Source organism: Nomascus leucogenys, chromosome 17 (genome assembly GCF_006542625.1).
Source record: "Nomascus leucogenys isolate Asia chromosome 17, Asia_NLE_v1, whole genome shotgun sequence".
Lineage (NCBI taxonomy): Eukaryota > Metazoa > Chordata > Mammalia > Primates > Hylobatidae > Nomascus > Nomascus leucogenys.
In genome coordinates this window covers 16,697,544-16,709,437 of record NC_044397.1, presented here as the reverse complement: position 1 = coordinate 16,709,437, position 11,894 = coordinate 16,697,544, and the positions used below count along the sequence as shown (strand labels likewise).

General features: G+C 37.4%; 1 protein-coding gene across 1 annotated transcript in view; it reads left to right on the top strand.

The window, feature by feature from the left end:
* Nucleotides 1-6,814: 6,814 nt before the first annotated feature.
* TANK (TRAF family member associated NFKB activator) overlaps nucleotides 6,815-11,894 on the top strand; it is a 98,719-nt gene continuing 93,639 nt past the window's right edge. Inside the window, exon 1 of the mRNA XM_030796342.1 lies at nucleotides 6,815-6,923. The gene's annotated coding sequence lies outside the window, so the exon portion shown is untranslated. The remainder of the gene's footprint in view (nucleotides 6,924-11,894) is intronic.

Genomic DNA, 11,894 nt, shown 5'->3' with positions numbered 1-11,894 from the left:
ATGAGTAAAACTGCAGAAACAAATGTGCATTATCATCTTCCTTTACTAATTGTATTGAATCTGCTCCCAGGTTGCTCTATTTTTCTAAATTGGCATTTGAAAAGAGGCAGCAAGGCTAATTTGCTCCTCCACTTCTCAACAAGAGCACCTGTGTTAGTCCGTTTGCGTACCGCATGAAGAACTGCCCAAGACTGGGTAATTTATAAAGGAAAGAGGTTTAATTGACTTACGGTTCAGCATGGTTGGGGAGGCCTCAGAAAATGTACAATCACGGTAGAAGGTGAAGGGGAAAACAAAGCGCCTTCTTCCCCAGGGTGCAGGAAGGTGACCTGCCAAGCGAAGAAGGAAGAGTCCCTTATAAAACCGTTAGATCTCGTGAGAACTGACTATCACGAGAACAGCATGGGGGAAACCCCCTCCCACCATGATTCAATTACCTCCACCTGGTCTCTTTCTTGACACGTGGGGATTATGGGAACACAAAGCCAACCATATCAGCACCACTTCTGCATCACCCTCCTTTTCCCTTCCCATCCTCCTGCCATCTTCAACTATGCTATTCTTAACATGCCCATCCCAAGACCAAGGTAGGTATTGAGCAGGAATTGAAGGTGGTATATTCTCGGTTCATTAAGTTCTTGTCAGCCTGGAAGTTTCCACAACTAGGCATAAGAAGAAATCAGCCCAGGCGCAGTGGCTCACGCCTGTAATCCCAGCACTTTGGGAGGCCAAGGCAGGCGGATCATGAGATCAGGAGATTGAGACCATCCTGGCTAACACAGTAAAACCGCGTCTCTACTAAAAATACAAAAAATTAGACGGGCGTGGTGGCTGAGGCAGGAGGATCACTTGAACCCAGGAGGTGGAGGTTGCAGTGAGCCGAGATTTCGCCATTGCACTTCAGCCTGGTGACAGAGCGAGACTCCGTCTAAAAAAAAAAAAAAAAGAAGAAATCGGAAGTGGTAGAGAATGCATCTGAATTTTTTTCCACCTCCGTTAAAATTTCATGTATCAATGAATGAGAGAATCTTCACTAGATAAAGTGCACTGTATTGGGCAATCCCAGGTGCATTAAAAGTTGATAAGAGGATGGACTTTGGAGACAGACACCTCAGTTTCCACTTACATTTAATAGCTATTTGTGCTTGGTCAAGCCAGTTTACTTCCTTATGCCTCAGTTTTGAATCTATAAAAGAGTACCTCCTTTATAGGGTATTATAAGGATTAAATAAAGTGATACATGTAACGTACTTAGAATTGTGCCAGGAACGTAGTAAATTATATACAGGTATTTGTCATTATTAACCCATCTGTGATTTTAATCTGTTCTACGTCCCCAAACAATGGTCATTCATCATATGTTTCCTTTCTCCCAGGGAAGAAGGAACTCATTACCTCTTAAAGTGGCCTATCTCATTTTCTGACTATTGGAACGTTGATCTTCCTATAACAAGCCAATTTTTTTTTCCTTATAGCTCTGGCTCACTGTCTGAGGCCTTTCTTGGAGCTGCATAAATGAATTTGATATTTGAATACAGTTCTCTCCTTCCCAGTTTCTCTAAGCTAAACATTCTCCATTCCTGCAATCATACACATGTAATATGGATGAGTATTTAATAACTAGTTTGTCTGTGGTCTTAAAGAGTGGTACCCAGAAAGATGGGTCAGAAAGCAGGACTAATGCGTCCCTCATTCTAGAGGGAATTCTAAGGTCCTATTACTTTGGGGATATTTTTAGAATCCCCATATTATCACCTCAAGTAAAACTCAAGTCAGTTTTGTGTGACTGCTACTAACTTGCATCTCATCAACCCTTTCTGTGATTATGCAATTCCTTTCTGGTTTTTGTTCATTTGTGGGATGGTGGTAGGGAGGGGAGCAGTAACTGACAACTTTATAATTATTCCTATTGAATTTTATTTTGGCATCAGCCTATTACTTGAGTTTGTCAGGAGTTTTTTTAAATTTCAGTCTATCAATCTTTGTTTTATCACATATCACTAAGTTTCCCCTTTCTTTTGATAGCCAAAAATACATACCTATCATATAAAGAGGAGGACAAGGTGCTGGGGAATCCAGGGTCCCACTTTTATTCTTGTTCTCAAAAATAATGCGCCTAAGTTGCAGAGAAAAAGAAACACTTATACACTGTTGGTGGGAGTGTAAATTAGTTCAACCATCGTGGAAAGCAGTGTGACGATTCCTCGAAGACCTAAAAACAGAACTACCATTTGACCCAGCAATCCCAACACTAGGTATGTACCCAAAGGAATATAAATTGCTCTATCAATAAAGATACATGCACGTGTATGTTCACTGCAGTACTATTCACATAGTAAAGACATGGAATCAACCTAAATGTCCATGAATGGTAGACTGGATAAAGAAAATGTGGCACATATACACCATGGAATATTATGCAACCACAAAAAAGAATGAGATCATGTATCTGCAGGAACATGGATGGAGCTAGAGGCCATTATCCTTAGTAAACTAACGCAGAAACAGAAAAGCAAATACCGCATGTTCTCGCTTATAAGTGAGAGCTAAATGATAACACGTGGGACATATACGGGGGAACAACACACACTGGAGGGAGAAGATCAGGAAAAATAACTAATGGATACTAGGCTTAATACCTGGGTGAAAAAATAATCTGTTCAACAAGCCTGCATTACACATTTACCCTGAACTTAAAAGTTAAAAAAATTAAAAAGAATATGCTCAAGCTACTTCTTAACTATTTAGCCTGTGTACCTCACAGATTTATTTTTTAAGGCTAGATGCTAAGAACACTCAAATTGTGTCTAACTATCATCAAGACTATAAGCTGGGTACAGTGACTCACACCTGTAATCTCAACCTTTTGGGAAGCCAAGGTTGATTGCTTGAGCCCAGAAGTTCAAGACAAGTCTGGGCAGCATGGTGAGATCTCAACTCTACAAAAAAATTTAAAAAGAAAATTAGCTGGGAGTGGTGGTGCCCACCTGTAGTCCCAGCTACTCAGGAGGCTGAGGTGGGAGGATTGGTTGAGCCCAGAAGTTCAAGGCTGCAGCAGGCTGTGATTGTAACACTGGACTCCAGCCAGGAGCAACACAGTAAGACCCTGTCTCAAAAAAAAAAAAAAAAGAAAAAAGAAAGAAAGAAAAAAAAAGTAAATATTATAAATAATCCCCTACAATGTTAAAAAGATAATTAAGATTTTTACAATTATTTTACTAATAAAGCTATGGAAACAAGCAAAATACCAAAAGCTTAGTCTAAAAAAAAAAAATCAGAGTGGACTTATTGAGAATATGGAGAAAGGTATAAAATAAATTTTTAACCCTTGATCCTTTCGCTTGTTTAATCCGTGGGTACCTAGGCATCTCTTCATGCGTAGCTCGAGCTCTGAGAACTGCCTCTCTGCCCACACAGCCAGCACTTTGTATGCATCACCGCTCTTAACTTTGTCAATGAGCAGAGTTAAACATTTGCACGTCTATCTCTTCCTTAGGAACATGAGCTCCTCAAGAGCAAAAAAGCCATTTTAAGAACTTCTGCACCCAGCATGGAGCCTAACACATAGTAGATAATAAATGTTTATTGAATAAATACAGTTGATCCTTGAACAACATGAGTTTGAACTGTGTGGGTCCACTTATATGTGAATCTATTTCAATAAAGGTTAGACCAAGTGGGCCCACCTCCCCTGCCTTCCCTTTCACCTTCTTCTTCTCTTTGACTCCTCAAACCACTGATACAACAAGACCTTCTCATCTTCCTCCTTCTCCTCAGCCTACTCAATGTGAAGACAAGGATGAAGACCTTCATGATGATCCACTTCCACTTAATGAATAGCAAATATATCTTATCTTCCTTATGATTTTTAAATACATTTTCTTTCCTCTATTGTTAGAATACAGTATATAACATATATACAAAATATTCATTAATTGATTTTATATTATAGGTAAGATGTATTAGTAGTTAAGTTTTGGAGGAGTTAAAAGTTATACGAGGGGGATTGATGCAACTGTAACTGACCAAGCATGCTAACTAAATGTCCCTACAGGTATAAGGCCAATCATTAACTTAGGTAACAGCTTAAGTATATGAATTGTAAAGAGTAAGGACATTTTCCCTACACTACCCCACTCCCTACATCCACTATATCCCTTTCATCCATTCACTGTGACCAGATGTTTCATTAAATGGGGATACCTTTAATTCTACAACTCGAAGTAAAATGCAAATATGCCCTCTAGAGAAGCGAAACTTTGGCATAAATTTTTGTTGAGTTGCAAATAAGTCATATAGGTTACTCTGCCCAGTGCACAACTTATAGAGGTTGGGGTGGTCGTGGAAAAAGAGTATCTATCATCCCTGCAGGTCTCAATTCCCCTTAGCATCAGCCCTGCTGTGGCCATGGGCCAATAAAATCCTGAAGCATCAGCCCACCAGCAAGTAGAGCCTAGAAAATGCTGCTGTTTTGACAAATACTGTGCCTAGAGCATGAATTCATCCTGTAGGTGTCCATGTGATCATCTGAACCAAGTTTCTCAATCAAACACCCACCCCATGCAGCCTGGCTACCTAACTAGCTACTTGGCCAGAGTTGCAGGCACCTGGGTCTCCCTCTGAAGGAGGGAACCTATTCCTAAATCCTAGTTAGCAATTAAGAGACCTGGCTTTCTTGCTCTCCACTTTCTCTAAAAAAGACTTCCCAGGATTCTTCTTAGGGAAGCCTTTCGACCAGACCTGCCCTGAGAACCCTGCTGCCCCAGGGCAGTGATGTCCGCATTCTTTGACTAGTAACTCCCCTCAGCCATTCTTCTCTGCCTGAATAGGAACCTGACTTTTGCCTCCCACCCTCTAACTTGGGCTTGCTGCTGGCTCATCCCACTCCTGCCCTGGTCATTATACCCTAACCCTTGCCAATCCTGGCTTAGTACCAGTTTGCTTCCTCCTCTGAAGGAATTTCTGCATTTTTGTCAGCCCTAGTCACATGATTTATGACTCTGAGAGAAGGAAAAAGGTGGGGAGTGGGGAAATAGGAAAAGGAACTACTAGAGACGACAAAAATTAAAACTTTCATCTGCCTCACCTATTTTGCCTAGTCTAGAACTGGTCAGTGGCATAGGTTTTAAATTTCATGTACTCAGAATTTCTTCAAAAAGCTTCTCTAACTGTAGCTTCTCTGTCTTGGCCGTAGGACCCTCTCTCAAACAATGCCCCACCAGATTGAGGCCAACATACCCAGGAGTAGCCAGTTCTGCAGGAGGCTGGGTGGCAGCCAAGCTCAAATGCCAAAGTAAATAGAGGAGGGAGGGGCACAGGATGAAGAGACCAAAGAAAGGGGCATTTCCCAGTCTAGACAGGAGGGCTGCTTTTTTTAAAAGCTGTGTTTTTAAAACCCTGCTCATTCAAAACAGTAAATTCTTAAGAAGTAAGTTTTCCTTTCACTAGTGGCTATCTCACTTTTTTGTTGGTTTGTTTTGCTATATTTACAGCACTGGATAGGTTGGTTTTATTTTTCCATTGCACACAATAGCATTTAATATTTAACATTTCATCAGTAAGATAGTTATAAAACCCATAGTTCCAAAAGAAATGTAATGCTTCATTGTATGTTAGATCAGTATGTAGAACCCTTTAATCATAAGTTTATTCAGCATTTCAGATACTTTTGAAATTATTTTTTATAGAATAATTTCATCATAAGTAGCAATATCGCAGATTTATTTAACATATAATTTAACAGAGGGCAGTGTTTCAAAGTGGAAAACAAACTAGACTAAGAATCAGAAGTTCTAAATTCTAGACCTTTTACTAACTGTTGAAGTTTAGGTAAAGCCTCAGACTTTTCATCTGTAAAATGCAGCAGCTGAAAAAGGAGACTGCTTAATTGGTACAGTTTTTATCCAGCTCAATAACTTTATATGCCAAGAGTGTAGTGCAGTAAAAAAAAAAATGCACTTGGATTCAAAAGACTCAGATTTTAATCTAAGCGCTGCTTCTAACTTTACTTGTGACATTGAGCATTTACCTTCTCCTGTTTCCCTCATCTGTAATAAAAAGGAAATGGAACAGATGTTGTCTAAGGACATTTCCAGCTCTAAAATTGTATATCAAAGAAAAATGTCGTGGTGCACATGCTGTCTTCCATTTGCATGTAAAATGTGATGTTTTGCTCTAAGCAGCCTAAGAGAAATACATGTATTTGTAAAGCATTTCTCGAGTTTGCTGGAACACACTTTTATCCCACGAACAGTGAACCTTAAGTTCTCAAGGCAGAAAAGCTGTCTTAAGAGCCTTGTTTGCTTCACCTCTCTTCTGAGTACCTAAGTTCAGGCTCTGCAATTGAGCTTAAACCTTATTACTACAAAGCTTCTTCCAAGTAACTTCTGTAGGCCATAAAGACAACTATAATCAAATTTAGTCTTTACCTCCTGTTTATAAACATGCTTCTTAGGTCAAAAAGTGACTTCTTAAAGGTTAAAAAGCCATTTATCAAATAAACTGAACTTTTAAATTTTCTTACACAAAATGCTTAATCCAAAAATATTTTTGTGTTTACAATTCCTGAGTTTTTGTTGTTGTTGTTGTTGTTGTTGTTGTTAAAATGCCTTAACTATTCACATAAAGTATCTTCGCGTCAAAAGGAAGTCAGAGCTACAGTCATGAGTGGTTTACAGAATATTTTCTGATAGTCTTTGCTTCATTTCAGTATCGTGCCATGATTGGCTGTTGCTAGCTACAAATAAGGAAGTCTTCAAGTTGGGGGATTTCTCAGTGGAAGTTCCCACTTCAACATAAGGGAGAGCTCTGGACAGTTTGAGCAGCATTGACAGAGCCTGTCGAAAACACTTTACGACTGTGTAACTGTCTACATCTTTACAGAGGAATAGTCTACAAAGGAAGACTTGTAACCTGGAGAAGAGGTAATCTAATTTCAATAGTTCCTACTGATTCTTAACCTAGGAAAGTGGCCTGGATGTCTGAAACTGAAGTGTTGCAGATGTGTTACCCTCTTACTCTTGCTATGTGAGTAATTTATGACATGATTCAATAATGCCTTTGTAGTCAACGTCATAGTTAGAAATTTGGCCTTTAAAAAATGGCTGGACGTGGTGGGTCATGCCTATAATCCTAGCACTTTGGGAGGCCAAGGTAAGAGGATCACTTGAGCCCAGGAGTTTGAGGCCAGCCTGGGTAACATAGTGAGACCCCATCTCTATTTAATAAATAAATAAATAAATAAATAAATAAATAAATAAATAATGGGGTCCCTAGCCAAGACCAAGGAAAATTTTAATTTTTTTTTCATTTTCTTTCTAACTTTTAAGATAGAATTTATGTCTCTGCTTGAATGATTTTATTAAGCTTATATCTGGAATGAGAGCTTTCTCCAATGAATGATTTTTATAATATAATGTTGATATTATGCTGAAAGATATTTGGCTTAAGTTGTTCATAACTTACTAGGCTGAAAAGTAAATTAAAGTAAAAGTGTATTCATACTTTTTTGGTTATATTTTTAAAAATCCATCCTGGCCTGATCCAGTGTGTCTATTCAAACATTAACTCAAGGCTGGGCACGGTGGCTCACTCCTGTAATCCCAGCACTTTGTGAGGCTGAGGCCGGCAGATCACCTGAGATCAGAAGTTGGAGACCAGCCTGGCCAACATGATGAAACCCCGTCTCTACTAAAAATACAAAAATTAGCCGGGCGTGGTGGCATATGTCTGTAATCCCAGCTACTCAGGAGGCTGAGGCAGGAGAATCACTTGAACCCAGGAGGCAGAGGTTGCAGTGAGCCAAGACAGCGCCATTGCCTAGGCAACAAGAGCAAAACTCCGTCTCAGAAAAATAATAATAATAATGATTAACTCAAGTTTAGTATTTTTCTCATCTCATAAAAAGCACATGATAGTGAATATTTCATTACACTAAAGTGTTAATCTTATAGACAATGCTGCATCTCCTTGGACCATTTAAACTTACACAGTTATAGTAATCTAGTCTTATTCTATTACCAATTAGCCCTTATATTTTCACAACCAAAAATGAATATTAAATACCATGTAATATTTCATTAAGTTATTTTCTTAAGAATAATCATAGGAAAAATGACCGCTCAAGAAGATTAAAAATCAAGAATTATTATTACTATTGTTACATTATTATAATAGCTGTCATATTCAAGCTTGTAAGTGGCAGAACCAGGGCTTAAATATAAATTCATATCACCTCTTTATCCAGGGCTTTCTGTTACTACTGCCCTGCATTCTTATAATATTAAAAAAAATTTGAGAGATGTCATATCCCAAAAGATGGAGATTCTTATGATAGAAAAAGGAAGATGACTTGGCCACGTTCACGCAGCACGCAAGTCATTTTTAGAAGCTAGGTCTTTCTTCTCACTCACCCACTCCCATCTCTTCACTCCCTCCAGGATACACTTCCACATGCACACAGGTGGGCACACTAGTGTGCCTCCAAGCAGTTAGCTTCAGAGCCAGAAGAAGATGTGGGGTTGTGTACCCAGTCTAACCTGCCTTGAGGTTCTGCCCAGCAGCCAACTGGGGACCTAGAGCAATGTCTAGTTACTTCTTTTAAACACTTATGACATTGAGTCGTAGAGATAACTAACTAGATGATTAAAAATAAATAAAGCTCCCCTGAAAAAGCTATGATTAGAATTTCATGAAATTTATGCACTAATTTGAGGAAAGTGATCATCCTTATAGCATAGAAACTTCCTGCCTGAATATTCTATTAATATGTCTCTAATGTATTAAGGCCTCAGTAGACATAAAAGTTCTTTATTTATCATTAAATGTATTCCAATATATCTTATCTTCTTGTGTGTGTAGTAAAGGTACTTGATAGGGATATTCTTTCCACTATATTTTTTAACTAATTATTGCTGGCTTCTTAATTTCACAATTTTATCTTTCATCTAGCAATTTTATTGATCCCTCATATTTTCTAAATTACTTTAGGTAATTAACACGTGATGCCTAGACAGAAAAAAATACAATTATGTATTATCCCTTTTTTTCCTCACCACATTGGCCAGAATTTCTGGAACAGTGTTTAATAACAGAGAAGAGAGCAGTCAACCTTGTCTTGTTTCTGATCTCAGTGGGAATTTCCCTAGTGGTTAACATTAAGAATGAGGTTGGCTGTTGGTTTGAAAGTGCATTTATCATAAAAACCAAATAATTGCCAAGTACCTTGTTTACTAGAGGCTTACTTAAATAAAAACAAAATAGAGACTTCATGTTAAACTATACTCAATGTCTTTTTGGTATCATTAGAGACAACTGTATGGTTTTTCTACTTCAAACTGTGTAGTGGTCTGCTGTTACACAAGACAGTCATTGCATTTTTAAAAACTCCATGTCATCAAATATTGTGATATTAAAATGATTGCTTTCATAATAAAGGTAGATTTATAGTTATGAGCTATGTTTTGTTGTTGCTCCAATTAAAATAATAAATTGGTAGTTCAAAATAAACTAACCAAACCTACATGTTTCCTCTTTTTCTCTTCAATCCACATGCTTAGACACCTCTTCTCTATTATTTTGGCTTCGTAATTCTGTTCACAACTCAAACTAACAGAAAAAGAATGAAAACAATGTGACATAAGCCAAGTAACCCTATCCAGGCAGAGCAACCAAATAAACAAAGCAGCTGTTCCTAGGCTTTGTGCAAAAAGCCTTCTTCCTATTATGACAGTGCTAGCTGCAGGCCGCAATTCAGTTACAACTGTGGTAAGCAAAATGTGTGTCCAAATTGATTAATCTTATATCCAACTTATATTAAGAAAATGTATGCTAAAGAGAAATGTTTGAAATTTGCTAAGAATTTTTAATATTCATATTCAAAACTGGGTTAGTGTGTATTTTTGTTTTTATATTCATAAGCCTGTAAAAATTAGTCTGTATTTTTATTTTCTAGAACATATCACTGATAGGTTTCAGTTTTAAAATGAGACTAGTTTAATAAAGTAAAATGATAAAAATACGAAAATGTTCCAGGTTCTAAAGAAAATTCAATAGGAGTTACCTGTTCCTTGAAATGTTTAAAGAAGAATCCATAATACTGTTGGGCCTTGGCATCCCCTTTTGAAAATAATTCTTTAAATGCTTACAATGTCTTCCCTTGTTATTGATCTATTTGGGGTTTATGCTATTTTTCATGTAGCTTAGTTTACTTGCTTTTGCTTAGAAATTATTCTTTTTAAAAATTTTTCAAATATATTGGCACACATGGTATTCTCTTGAACTTTTTAAAATCATCTCCATAACTATGTGGATAACCCTTTTTCATGATGCATTTTGTCCATTTGTTTTTTTTTTCTTTTTTTTCTGATTGGATGTCACAGAACTAATCTCTTGGATCTATTCCTTCTATAGTTAGCTCTTTGTAAAATTGTTTTTGCCTTATCTTTGTTAATATTTTCTCAATGGCTTTTTAAGACTATTTTACTTTTCTAAGTTTGTGAGTTGAATTCTTAGTTTATTTATTGTTATTCTTTCTTCTTTCATAATGAAAATATTTAAGGCTAGGAGTTTTTTAGTACTATTTTAACATCTTACAACTTCTGATATATTTCTTTCACATTTCACTGTCTTACAGTTTTTAATTGAAGTTTTATTTCCTCTTTGATCAGATTTATTTAGGATCGTAAAGGGTTTTTTCAATGAATAGTCTGTCTTTTTAAAAACCATTTTAGATTTAGAGAAAAATTGAGCGAACACTACAGAGAATTCACATATACCACCCTTCCTACCCCCACCACTCACAGCATCCCCTATTATTAACAACTTGCATTAGTATGGCACATTTGTTACAATTTATGAACCAATATGGGTACATTATTATTAACTCAAGTCTATAGTTTATTCGGGTTTTCTTATTTTTCCCCTTTTTAAAACTGAGGTGAAATTCATATAACACAAAACTAATCATTTTAAAATAAACAATTCAGTGGCATTCAGTACACTGACAATGTTGTGTAAGCACCACCTCTATCTAGTTTCAAAACATTTTTACCACCCCAAAAGGAAACAGTGTACTATTTAGCAGTTGTTCTGCATTTCTGACTCCCCTCAGCCCCTGGCAACCACAAATCCGCATTCTGTCTCTAGATGCATCTATTCTGAATACTTCATATAAGTGAAACCAGACAGTGTGACTTTCTTTTTTATTATTATTTTACTTTAAGTTCTGGGATACAAGTGCAGAACGTGTAGGTTTGTTACATATGTATACGTGTGCCATGATGGTTTGTTGCACCTATCAACCTGTCATCTAGGTTTTAAGCGCTGCATGCATTAGCTATTTATCCCTCCTTCCTCTTGCCCCTCAACCCTGACTGGCCCCAGTGTATGTTGTTCCCCTCCCTGTGTCCATGTGTTCTCATTGTTCAACTCACACTTATGAGTTAGAACATGCGATGTTTGGTTTTCTGTTCCTGTGTTAGTTTGCTGAGGATGATGGCTTCCAGCTTCATCCATGACACTGCAAAGGACATGATCTCATTCTTTTCTATGGCTGCATAGTATTCCAGGTGTGTATATGTACCACATTTTCTTTATCCTGTCTATCACTGATGGGCATTTGGATTGGTTCCATGTCTTTGCTATTGTAAATAGTGCTGCACGAAACATGTGTGCATGTGTCTTTATAGTATAATGATGTACATTCCTTTGGGTATATACCAATTAATAGGATTGCTGGGTCAAATGGTATTTCTGGTTCTAGATCCTTGAGGAATCACCACACTGTCTTCCACAATAGTTGAACTAATTTACATTTCCACCAACAGTGTAAAAGCATTCCTATTTCTCCAAAGCCTCGTCAGCATCTATTGTTTCTTGTTTGTAATAATCGCCTT